Source organism: Harpia harpyja, chromosome 22 (genome assembly GCF_026419915.1).
Source record: "Harpia harpyja isolate bHarHar1 chromosome 22, bHarHar1 primary haplotype, whole genome shotgun sequence".
Taxonomy (NCBI): Eukaryota; Metazoa; Chordata; class Aves; order Accipitriformes; family Accipitridae; genus Harpia; species Harpia harpyja.
Window position 1 is genome coordinate 16,934,697 of NC_068961.1, and position 13,646 is coordinate 16,948,342.

The following is a 13,646-nucleotide window of genomic DNA, read 5'->3' on the forward strand; positions in this document are numbered from 1 at the left end:
CTTTACGTGGGAGGCTTTCGCCAAAATCTCACCCTCCTTCACTTAGTCAGCAGTGGTGAGTGCCGCGGAGTCGGCTTCAGCTGCTTTCTCCAAAACCCCGAAGCTTTCAGAAACGTTCATTTCTGCTGGCATCACTCAACAGCTCATTGTTAGGGTTTGTTCTCATTGGCACGTGTGAACTGAGACTGATGTATGGGGCGATCCAGAGTGACAGCCTTCAGCCCCAAAAGTGGATACCTGCTTCCCTTAGAGTCCAGGCACTCACACTTGACTCAGAAGGATATAGGCAAAAATTATCTTTCCTTTCTCATTTGCCTGTGTTAAGCCTAAGCATGTTCATCCAAATTAGCAATCATCAGGCAAACTGTGCATGCAGAAATCTGCACTTGTACAAACCATGCATTTTTTTTGTAACATTCCAAGATTAAATATCTTGACAAAAGATGAAAACCCTTTAACAAATCTGCCCCTAGAGAAAAGTAACATTTTTTTATTCCATTTACTGTCAAAAGACATAAAGAAAGTATAGCTGAACACAGTCCTATAGGTTGATTTGTTGCTTTAAATAATGTCACTAACATCCAGATATCAATGTGATGGTGCAGAAAAAAAGTTCACATTGAGCTAGATTCAATTACAGACCTAGAAATTGAAATTAAGTCTGATGCTACATGCCTAATTCATGTTTGTGTGACTGAGAAAGGGAGTATCTGGTTTACCTTGAATTTCCTGGCTTAGCGTGGTGAAAACACGACCCATTGCATTAATTAAAAAATAGTTTTCAAACGTAGCTTAAGTGGTATTGCACTGGCAGGAGGAGGCAAACACTTTTTTGTCCTCAACATGTTATGTGATATAAAGGAAGCTGTTCAACGTCTTTTTCCTCAATTCCTGGGTAGGTCTTACAATTCTCATTGAAGAATAGGAAAAAACATGATGACCTCTCATAATGAGAAGCCAAAGATTCTTCTTCAATAAAAAAATTAAGCTTTTGTCCCTCAAAACCCACAATCCTCTTCCGACCACATAGTTTGAAACAGGTGCACGTAGGCAATCATCACACATGTTATGCCGGTCTATACTTATCTCATTTGGGTATCACACCCAGTACGGTATGTTCACGTTTAATACCCCAAAATGCTATATCATATCAGTGGAATTTCAACCAGCACACATTTGACTACTGGTTTCACATATGGGGCTGGGACTAACTTTTCTCCTAATATGGTGATGGCACAGGCACTATTTAAATGATTCCTGAGCCTTGTAAATATACACCAGATGTATCTTTTGTAAATGTTACATTTTTCAACATCTCAGCATTTGTGAATAGTTGAAAGCGATGCCAGCCATGCTTTAATGGGGCACAGAAGCGCACTGCGTTCAAAGAAATGGCACACCATCGCAATAGTCAAAATTACAAGCGCTGTCAAAAAGCTACATTTTCGCTTTATTGATTAGCACCAGGTAACGCACCGCTCCGCATCACACCCTCATACGTCCCTGTTTCAGCTGACGTTTCCCTGCACGTGGGTACACAGAGAGGGACGTGGAGCTGCCAGGGCTGCCCCGGGGAAGGAGAAGGGCAGAGCCCTGCAGAACCAGATGTGTCCCCCCCCCAAGTCACCCCGGATGGCAAAGCGTACCTTTCCCACCGGCACTGATGCTGTTAGAGGCTACGATATGTTTTTCCTGCGGCTCGGGCTCCTGGTGCTTGGTCCTTCCTTGCTGCAGAGGTCGCTCGGCACAGGGAGAGGCATCTCCCCTTAGGGACCTCTCCTGGAGCGCAGGGTGAATTCCATCAGCTGTAAGAATCAGCCACCTCCTGGGCTTTCCTGGACCCCTTTATTGCCCCAAGCTTTTCCTGGCTTTCCCGTATCACTGCAGAAATCTCACCGAAGACCCAGAAAACGGCTACGGGAAATGTCCTCTCCGCACTTTCTACCTCCTGGCGCTTGCCCTACCCATCACCACCACATCCCGACCATCCCGATGGTCTCCCCGTTAGCACCAGGCAGTAAAAGGAGCCGTCAGAAAAGCAACCATCACATTTGCCTGAAAATGCACTGCTTTGCAAGATTTGCCCCCCAGCTGTCCCACAGATAAGAGGAAAGGCCTTTCTAATGTTGCACAGTAACTATTATTCACAAGGCAGAGTGGTTTTGCTCTGTGAATTTTGTGCCGGACTTGCACGGTGTGTCTCCGTCCAGCAAATCAGCTCAAATCAGAGCGAGGTGACACATGACAATAAACTTAGAGGGAATGGACTAGATGTAATGCCCCACTACAAGTATTATTTCCAAGTTCACAGGCTTGCAAATTAAAATGTCCCTGGATCGCTGCCATAAAAAAGAACATTAAAAATCAGGGGAAGAGGTCTGGGCATCTGTTAGAAACATCTAATATATACCAAATGTGTATGCCGAGCTTCTTAGATATATGTGTTGTTGAAATATAGCCTACAACTAATGTAAAAGCAGAAATATTTTAATTGTATTTTTCCATTTGATATTCAAATGAAAAAAATATATCTTATTAAACACAACACTTGGCTTTGCTATTTTAATAAAAAATAAGTTGTTGAGGAAAAGAAAAGCAAAACTACTGATTCCTTTCCTTATGATGATCAAATGAGCCTTTCATGTTTGTATCTTATACTTCACTTTTTAGCATTTTGAGGCAAATAGCAGATATCAAAACTTAGTAAATAATCAAAGACTTATTCAGTTTTTCCAAACTGTCATGCTGCTTATCTTGTAATAACTGATCTCTTAGGTAGCATAAGCTATTTAATTGCTACTGAAGATTATTTGAATGAAAAAAGAGACGACATTCTCCCTTACCCCTCAAAAAGACAAAACTATATTCTTCAAAAAGACACATGCCGACAGATAGATTCTGATCTCTTCTACACACGCACAAGTGCAGTAGCTAATTTTACAAGATTTGATAGGAGCTGCGTATCTGAGATTACACCCTGTCCTCCTGACTGCACATTCCACATGGAAAATGGCTTAATTTGGAAATAAATGTTGTTGCTGATAAATCCAGACTCTGCAGTCTTTGGGCATCTGAAGAACCAAACCTATTAAATTATTTTAAAAAGCAGCTAAGTATGCAGAGCAACCGTATTTTAAAGGGACTTTTTACAGTGTTGGCAAAGTGCGTATTCATGTATCCCTCCTGACATGATAGACTGTAATGGCTTCGGTCTGTCATGTCAACCATCTGCATATTAAACAGTCCCTGAGTACACATTGACACAGCAGACCCTAATAGCTCTGAAGCCGTAACAATCTATTGAGTCAATAATATGCATGTTAAAGAGCATCTCCTGTACTTCCATCAATATCTTTTATCTTTTCCTTAATTTGTATCTTCTTTTTATATGTATATTCGGAGTTAAGGTTTTAGGAACCTTTATCCTTTAACGTGCTGCCGCAGATGTGAAACATGTGGCACAGAGAGGCATATGCAGTAGCAAAATCCTTCCCCGGTATCTGGGCCAGATCTTAAAACGAGGACTGTAATATTTTTACGCTGGCAGCACACATTCTTCCAGATAAAGTGGAAATAGCCCCTCTTTTCTGCTGGGCTGGATCCGGTGCTCGTGAAAAGCCCGGGAAAGATTCCTGATGACTTCACAGGCTTTGGATGGAGCCCAGTGTGATGCTACTCATTTCCTATTATACATTTCCTTCTAATTAAATGAAATAGGTCACAAGGGGAAAATGAAACAAAAGACAAATGTATTTACTTACAGTAATATCAACCCCCAAAAAAGACAATCAGAAACAAGAGGAAAGATAATACAAAATACACTGTCTCTTCATTAACTTGAAATTACTCCTGGTACCACAGTCTTAATTCATTCCTGTGTGAACCTGAGATCTTTTATACCGCAGAAGAGGGACACTGTTATTCAAGCACAAGAAAATGGGGACTTAACTTCCTTTGTCTAAATAACAGCAGAGAAAAAGCTTAATTTGCTTTTCCTCAACTTCACGTCACCGTACCGTGGTGTGATCCTCTCGCACCCTGATCGCAGGACTTTCCCATCTTCTTCCGCTCCTCTTGCTTTCTGTAAGCATCACGATTTGGCTCACACTTCTAAAAGTGAAACCAAAGTGCAGTTTGTGTTTCCAAAAGGCAGACCCAGGGACAGGGAGGCCACTTGACCCTATCAGCAGATCTTACTGGCCTGAATTCCCCTCTCCTTTCCACTAATTTGACACCGATGTGTCTTTGAAGCACATATGGATTTATTCCAGCGCATTCCTGATTAACTTTCACGCCAGCGAGGGCAGAATCGTGGTACTCTCCCTGTTGCTTTCCAGGAGCGTGCGATTCATCCTCCCTCTGCCTCGCACCGGTTCACATCCCCGGGCACAGCAGACCGGATCATCTACTTCTGCACCTCACTTTAGGACAGCATCCCCTAACCGCACGACAAGCACTGAAGGCACCTGCCCTCTGTTAAGTCCTCAGCAACTTTCTTCGTGTAGCCAGCGGGCTTTTCTTCCCGACGCAATGGCAGGGAAGTCAATCAGATGCCCACATGCATGCCCAGGGACTTGCCCAACCATGAGGCAGGTCCTCAAAGTCCCGGAGTAGTGCCACTTCATCCTACGTGCCGCCGTGTGTGTTATCAGGACAGGACTTTCTAAACAGTGGGTTTCTAAACGGCCACAGCATTCCTTATGTGAGCTTATCCACTGAAGATCTAGCAAGCAGATTTAGGTTTTGGGCAGGAGATGTTTTCTTTCTAAATGAAAAAAGCTCTTGAAAACATCAAAGAAAATGAACAAAAGCTAAGGGATGGGTGCCGTAAAAAAAAGATAAAAGCAAAAGTCACTGAAAGTCCTGCTATCTACATTGCCAGTATTTCCTTTAGCTGAGGGAGTCAGCCCAAGTGCAGCTCTGGAAGGGCTTATTTCTGAGGGAAACGGTTCATTGCCAGCTCCCTTGTGTGATGCCGCAGTTCAGCACCAAATAATAGATGAAGCACAGTCCTCTCTCTGCAACGTTATGGGTTCGGCCTTGCCCGTTTGAGGAAAATGTGTCCTCCCTGGCCTTGCTGCAGGAGCTCTCCTTTGCTCTTCACTCTAGTCAACCCCGGTATTTGCCATGTAGCAGCCCAACAGCCAGGACCAGTCCAGCCCTGGTGAAAGTAGGAACGTCACGCAGCAATGACATAGCAGCTCTGGATCATATATGACACCCGCCTGCTCATCTGGCTCTTCTGTGTGCACCTAACGAGCCCTGTAGGCTTCCCTCTACTTACCAGAATTACCAGGCAATGGCAAAGAAGGACAGGAGAAGGAGGGCTGCTGGCCACGCAGCTAGAAAAAGAGTCCTTTAACGCAAATCCTCTGCACCGAGGATTACTGCGTTGGGTAACGCTCGCCCCGGGCGGCCAGCACTTCCAGGAATTGTTCCCCTGATTTATGAGGAGAGGTCGCCCAGTCCAACCCCGCGTTAGAGCAACTGGTACCTGCCACCAGGTGAAAGAAGAGTCACCAGTCTCGGTCAGTAAATGAGCCAGATACGTAAGGGCGACGAAGAGAGGGCGAGTGAAAGAAACCTGGTGCCGTGGGCGGGGGTGCTCCACGTCCCCCCCACCAACCACCTCGTGCACGCCGCAAGTGCAAGGTGGGCTCTCCAAGAAGGGCCTCGCTCCCTCCCACCTCGTCCCCCTCCAGCGCAAGCCCGTCCCATGCCCAGCTCCAGCTGAGCTTGCCCGATCGCGAGCCCACCGAAGTCAACGGAAAGCTTGCCGGTGACTTCAGTGCCGAGGGCTCCGTACCCTCAGGCGAACGGGGGAGAGCGAAATTTGGGCAGGGCTATGATTTCACTGTCTGTGTGCATAGGATGTCTCCTTTCCCACACGGAGGAATGCTGGCCACCCTTCCCACTTTTTTGGTTCTCAGTGTTCAACACTGCACCTGGAGTTATCTCCCATTTACCAGGGAGCTGATTTAAGTGTCTGACTCAGTCACATATGTTTGGCTCCCTTATCCAGAGTAAGATTTGGCCTACTAGCTGTGAAAACAGCTTATATCACATGTGCTGCAAAGCCTAGCCAGAACAGGCTGAATAAAGGATGAAGTTTAATCATGGAAATGTTGACCTACAAATAGAGAACAAAATGTTAAACCACATGGTATAGGGTGCTGCACGCCCCAAATATCAAGGAGAGGAAAGAAGAATTGAACACATTTGGAAAGTAAAGCTTACTGTTTGGGGTTTGTTGGGTTTTTTTTTCTTTTTCTTTCTGCAGATTCGGAGAGTCAGACCCACACTGTTCCCGCTCGCGATGACACCCTGGCATCTGAAGAACAACATGACACCCACCACAAAACGCTGCTGTTGGCTGGCGCCGTCTAAAGCGGTGAGGTTCGGTGAGGGAGGTGACACCGCCAAAGGCAGGCGAGTGGAGGTGTCACAGCGAGTGGGACCCCGCCACCGGCGTGACTCGAGTCTACGGGACCTGTACAAACTGGGGAGAGGTAAACGTGATGGGGATGAATGCCCCTTTCATCCCGCATCCTTGAAAACCAGCCGTGGGCTACCTCTAACGGCTGGGGGGGGGAGCTTTGTCATTATTTTCACACCACCTTTCAGCTGGGACGTTCTCACCTTTGTGGGTTTCGCACAAAGAAGGGCAGCTTTTTTGGCAGAGCATCCGTTTCCATTTTTAATCACAACCATCACACAAACAGTTCATCTCAGAGGATGCAAAAACTTTCTCACAGGCTTTATTTAACATCATTTGGGGGGTTGCAAGAGACAAAGAAGAATTTTTTAAATCAACAATCGTCTCGCTTTCAATAACTTGCGGGCTTTGTCTTTAGGTACGCTGCATTTTAGACAAACGTAGTTAACAGCAGCCGGCCAGACCTTAACTGAGTGACAACTGTTTCTTTACAGGATTTCTATGTGCCAAGGAGCTGGACAGTAATATCCATTTGGTATTCATGGAAAGTACTTGCAGAACAATAATGACAATAATTGCTTCTGATTCTTGTGTTTACAACACTGCCAAAGTATCATTAGAGCCTTATTTATAGATAATAATGCTTATTAATCACACATATTTGAATTTTGGAATGTATTAGATTAATATTCTTTTGTAACTTGGTTCTGTACTAATGCTATGAAAAGCACTTTCTGAATGCAGCCCACTGGGAAGTGCTCGCCTCGGAAAAGCAAAAGCATCCAAGCCATCTGCAGGTGAGGGACAAAGGGCATACCTCTTCCTCAGCAGGCAAACACCGGAGCCGGACACCCAATTCCCAAAAGCAGCTCCTTTGGACTAAAATCGGGGGCAGCCTCCTGAAAAAAAATACCGTGAAAGGTGTGATAGTAGTGTCATGCTTGAGCTTGCTTTTCAATGCTCTGTGAAAGGGTTTGCTTTCTAGTGCTTTATAAAGAAACCGGTTTGGGGGGCGTGGGGGGGTGAGGAAGAGGTTCGTCTATCATCTCACTCTTTAACGGCCCCTTCTACCCCACGGGCGAGTTTAGCGTGGACCTCAGGATTCCTCATCAGTCGGGAGGTCGGTAATGAGAAATACAGTACAAAAATCACTCCTAATTTTGGTTATTAAATAATTCCAGCTTTTCTACATCAACGTCTGCTGCGATTCAATAGCGTGATAGAAGGAAAATGGATTTTTAAAAATGACAGTTACAACAAGCAAAAATGTCACCCAAATCTAAATATCATCTGCCATATATTCATATTCTCCTTTGTCTCCCTGTAGCCCATTACAATGCTGAAAAATACACCAAAGCAACTGCAGTACCAAACTCTCCAATTTTTGGTGGGTGGCCAGCTCCATAAATTTGCATTTAAACAAATAAAATCCAGAACAGTGTAGTATGTCTTTTTTTTTTTCTTTTTTTTTTTTTTTTTCCTGAGATGGTTCTCCAAGCAAATTTAAAGAGGCTCTGTCAGTTTAGGGACCACATTTCCGTCTGCTTTTTTTTCCTTTTTACGCGCTGCTGATGTAACATAACTACTATAAACGCCAGAAATTAGAGAAAGTGGGAAGGGGTGAGGGGGTGGGGAGTTGTATTTTATTCTGTGTGTCCATTTTGTGGTTTTTATGGCGCTCCCTGCACAGTCAGGATAACCTGTTCCTCAGTGTCACAGCCCCCATTGTCTCCAGGGATCTTTCACAGGGGCAGAAAAAAGAAATAATTAAAACGCAGAAGCTTTAAATTGTGAAGAACACTTGTGGCTTGGCTGCAGCTCCCCCAAACTGCCCCTAGCTGATCTATTTTAACAGATGAAATTACAAAGTGATGGTGCCCCTTTAAAATGTGTTTCACCCATTAATATTCCAGCGTGCTTTGCTTACTGTGTTTATAAAATGCCAGTATTGAGGTTTCCCAGGAATTTCGAACCTATCAAGACAGCCGGTGCTGAGCACAGCCCAATCATTTCTAGACGAAGCCAGGATTTAAAATAAAATCAAAACCTAGCAGCGCGGTTAGAGATGAAACCGAAGAGCAAAGTTGGGGCCGGGATGCGGAGGGGAGCCCCATCCTTACGGGTTCGGCACGACAAAGAGGGGCACAGCTCCCACCCCGGGCACCCCAGCTCCTGCCGGGGGCCGGGGGGGGCCGCCTTGTCCCTGGTTTTGCTGGGAAGAGGGTCACGACTTCACCCACCGCTTGCAGACAAAGAAATTACCCCCCAAGTATGGGCGCCGGGGGTGCGCAGAGCTTTGGATGGGGGCCCTTTCCCGCTTTCGGCTCGACGCCATCCGGCCAAAATTGATCCCGAAACTTGATGGTGCTGCACTGAGGGGACTTTGACCGATAACGGGTCATGGGGTTTGGTTCGTCTGAAGAGGAGCCCCTACGCTCAGGTGCACGCGACCTGCTACGGCGTTCACTGGTGCAGAGGCGTCTACGGCATATTCTCCTCTCCCCAGCCATTGGTTGTTCCTCAAAACGTTTGCTATATTTTCCTTAGGTTTCAGCATGTCACAGTGCAGAAAGCTGTCCCTCCAACAAGTCTTTAAAATTTGCATCTTATCCTTACCTAATGGTAGTAAGAAATAGCTGGAAGAGTTCAGTGCTAAGATCCTAATTTCAGAAAGTCAAAACGTCGGCACTTAAAATCATAATTCACCCTATGCAGATTCCAGACTTCTTATTTTCTGAATTGAGTAACGAGCAATAATTTCTATTATTGACATCTGGTTTTTTCAGGGTGGTCATGGTTTAACCATTTCTCCTACCTCTCTGAAGGAAAAGGCAAAGCAAACAGCTACCACATGGGGAAAGGTAGGTTTGTGCTTTACATCCATAGGGCTGATGCTAAACCTATACAAAGATAAAAACAGAAATTGCCAGCGATAGCATTTTACTTTTTTTTTTTCAGCCAGAGATACCAGAAGTCAGATTCCTATGGCCACATTTGACTTTCTAAAGAAAAGTGGCCACTTGTTTTTGGGTTTTTTTTAATAATTCTGAGTTTTCACAGTTCTCGCTGAAGTCAAATGAAGGGGTAAATGCCCAATGCCCTTGAAAAATAGTCCGGTTCCTGCGGTACCCTTTTCCTGTGCCTGTATGAACTCCCAGTATGAAAAAGCTGGCCCTCCCGCACAAAATAAGTAGATGACCCTACAAACGCTGCTCACACGCCCCAGCAATTTCAGCACACGAGTCAGAGTATGCAAAATCAGATCTCAAGCAAAACCCAAGCAACAAGCAGCAAAACCACCTTCCTAACGTTAAGTGGTGTTGCTACAGGTTACGGTTTTGGATTTGTAGGTACAGGATACGAAAATCAAGACACAAAAGTTTTGACTAACTTGTTCACTAACCGTATCTCAATGGTCACAAAACACTAAATTTAACATTCAACTGGAAAAGATCTAAACATAGAGAGAGTTTCAAAAGTGTCTTTTTGTTGTATCATTTGCTATATTGCTCACTAGAACAATATTACTCTGTTTGTATTTAGCGTTGGTTTTATTGTCAAATAGTTACTCTTTCTGCTATCAGATTGCATGATTATTGTGTATTTATCCCTCCAGATACATATCATGAACGTTTTCTTCCTTATTTTTATATCATTTATAGCTACTAAAATTTGGAATTTGTAGTTTCACATTGTCTTCATAGAACTGTAAGACACAAACAGGAATAAAAATAAAAACATACCTTTTCATCAAGCAGTCTGCTAACCAAAAGGAGAAAAAATAATCTTTGTATATTTCTAAATAGTCCTGTAGGAGTCATATACTTTTACTACGTGCTATATATTGTATAGTTTCTCCCTCTGTTATGACATCTCTGATTACTTAAAAAAAAAACTTTCAAAAACATTAAGGCACAAACCTTTGTATGGAGTACTTTTAGTATGCTTTTTATTCTGACAAGATTAATAATTATCCTATAAGCATGACACTGTGTTAAAATGTTGGTTTTGCTATGAGTTAGCATTGTGCATATGGGTATAAATGTGGAAAGAAAGGTTATTTCACAGCAGGGAAATGTATATTTAAACATTTTAAAAAAAAGGTAAAACTGTTTAAAAAGGAAAAGCGGGGGTTTTTTCCCCATCACAGTTCTTCTGAATTTAAAATATCTGTAGTGAGCTTCAGAAGGGCACTGGGCATTTGCAATGAAAACACAAGCTACTGAAATTAATGGGAGATAATTGGGGGAAGCGTAGCAAATGTCCCAGGGCTTTGGGCAAAAGTGGCCAGAAAGAGACCTGCTGTGTGGCCGGTGACAAGCGCGTCCCCTTCCCACCACCACCAACCTGCCTTCTTCCGTGGCACCTGCGACCAGCTCCTGGTGGGAACCAGGTTATGGACGAAGCCGACTTTTCCCGGCCTCCAACAAGACAGTTCCGAAGCGCTCACCGTCCCCATGACAGCCCGAGCCTCCCCCAGAACGCGCAACTGCCCTCTTCACGAAGCTCGTACGCATCCAGCGCTTTCCGTCGGTGCAAAGACACGGGTTTTTGCCCGACTGTTCAAAATGCCCGGTGATACGGATCCTACGTATCACACGTAGCGACTGCAATTATTGCCGGCCGGGATCACCGGAGCCAAAGCGGGCAGGATCCAACCCGTAGATGGCTTAGGCGCAAGGGCAAGGGCAATGGGGGCCTCAGACCTAACTCCATCCGCACCAAATAAATGCAAAAATCATCCCTCCGTTGATACTAAGGGCCAGGAGAGATACACCAGGGAGCAGACCGAGGGCCAGATCCTGCTCATTCCAACGAGACAAAACTCCAGGTGGCTTCAGCGAAGGGGACGAGCAGGATTTGGCCCATCTTGAGGAGCACGAGGTTTGGTTTCCACAGGCTGAGCTGTACCTGGTCCTTGGAGCAGGGCAGTGAAACGCTGGAGGCAACAGACCTTGTACTGAGGACGGAGAAGACCAAGGGCTACGTTTTCTCCCCGCTAAAACCAAGGGCAAGGCAGGCGGTGGCACCGCAATTTGCCCCCGAGCTTTAGTGCTGGGAATCAACCCTGCTACGCTCTTTCTACTAACTTTCCTTGCAGGAGTAATTTTTAAATAATGTAATGCCAAGTGCCAGAGGGCTCACTTTTTACAACATCAAGCTGAATCATATCAACTCCCGTTCTAAATTTAAAATACGATTGCATTACTTGACTTCATACTTTTTGTAAAGGTCCCGTTGTGGTGTGGTTTCACGAGGTATGAAAGCCCATGCAGGTATTCCGGGCCATATCAGTTCATTTCATCTCATTAATCAGCTACTTAAAAATGTTTTCCTTGCAGCGCAGTAGAAAAATAAAATCAATGTTCTCTTTTATCATTTCCCAAATTAAATTCATATTCCATAATGACCGTATTTCATGTGCAAAATAACAAAATGTGCTTACATACCTGACTTCACTTCTTTCGTGAATTGCTTCATTTGTAAAATGCTGCATATGAAATTGGAGCCTAAAATGAATTACTTGTTTTTTCTTGATATGAAACCTTGTTTAAGTTCACAGCAATTTTAAATATGATACATTTAAAATATTAATATTTCCCATATATTATTCACTGACTTTCAGGTTTCATCTCAAGTTAGTGGCACTTCATATTTCAAAGGAAGAAGTGTTTCTTTTTTTCAGTACTAATGTTCTATTAATCCACTTTGTAATACCATTCTGGTTCAGACAAATGAAATTGCACTAAATTGCTTATGCCAAGAATCATGCTAAAGTTGTTGGCATTATATAAAATTCCATATTCCATTACTATTTTATAAGTTTTTTATCTCAGTGGCATCTTTTTAGGCATAATTCATAGCGCTGTATAGTTAGGTCTAGAAGGACCAATATATACACAAATATTTTTATGGTGAGAGGGGGATGTATGTAGATATTTACAGTAAAGTCTGTAACTTCAGTGACTTTTGCAAGGCACCAGATGCAAACTCCCAGTGAACCACCTTAACAGCTTTTCCTTTGTGAACATTTTTTATTTTGGGTAGTTTTCTCTTGCAGCATGTATTTCATCACACACGTGTATAAACACGCACGTACGCACACATATACATTTGTGAAAAATAAATTTGTGTGCGTGTAGAAATACTTGAAATGCCTCATATGCATATTATGCAACATATGCCATTCATGTAATCGTTATATATATAAATAAAATCCATTTTATAGATACGAATAAAATATATGAAGGAAGTCCTTAAAGGACCTATAAAGGCCTAAACGTAGACGGATTCTTCATCACATCCAAAGAACTGAAAGAACCGTGGATATAAAACAGAATCTTTTTATATGACCATGTATCTTTTATAATCTTTCCATAAAGTCCACATGGCCGCATAACTATTTCCAGAGATGCGGATGGAAGTTATACCTGGACAGGCTGAAAATCTTTAATGAGTAAAGCAGCATCTAATCCTATGAAATGCCTTTCAGGAGCGAAATAATTACAAAGTGCTGGAGCAAGAGTAGCAAAGAGCAGTAAAATCACCTGTAAATAGATGTAAGGAACTATAAATATACCTCAGTATTTGTATAGTCGACTTTCTCTGACTGTCATCAAAATCAGATGTTCAGGAGCTAGAAATCCAACCCCAAGGAATGCAGATGAATACGTTTATATGAATATATAGTCTGTGCCTTAAACTTTAAGTTTGCAACATCGTTAATAACGTATGCTCCTTTTGTAATGCCTGGTATTTGCTCCCTTTACAATTTAAAAAATAAGATTTTTTTTTCTTTAAATTTGATCCAACTCTAAAAAAATAAATTGTGAAATAACTGATACAAATCCCTGTCACTTGTGAACACAATGAAATTATACGGAGAAGAGCGGATACAGGAGTCTCCTCCTCAGAAACAGAAATGAATGCCCTGTTCCTATCCGGTCCTCAAACGCCAGGATTTTGAAATATGAATTAGACCTCAAATGCAAATTAACCTCGGGGAGGGAGGGAAGAGGGGGGGAAAAAAAAAAAAATCAGAGAGACATACCAAGTCAAACGCTCCTTTTTCTGCCTATCTTGTCCGCAATGGTAAAATAGGCTAAACAAAACAAGTGCACATCGAGATGGAGCCAATTAAGGAAAAGAAAGCGGGGTGGGGGGGGGTCTGGGGGGGGAAGGCACCTTCCTGAACACACGTGGGGGTGGG

At 43.4% G+C, this 13,646-nt stretch overlaps 1 long non-coding RNA gene across 12 annotated transcripts in view; it reads right to left on the reverse strand.

The window, feature by feature from the left end:
* Positions 1–13,646, reverse strand: part of LOC128135218 (uncharacterized) — a 39,868-nt gene that overhangs the window by 16,058 nt on the left and 10,164 nt on the right. For 4 of the 12 annotated variants that reach the window (XR_008233008.1, XR_008233007.1, XR_008232997.1 and 1 more), the window contains exon 2: positions 7,254–7,335. The exons of 2 other annotated variants lie outside the window; for them this stretch is intronic. This is a non-coding gene — a long non-coding RNA (uncharacterized LOC128135218). 6 more of the 12 variants (XR_008233001.1, XR_008232999.1, XR_008233005.1 and 3 more) reach the window with 6 other exon arrangements.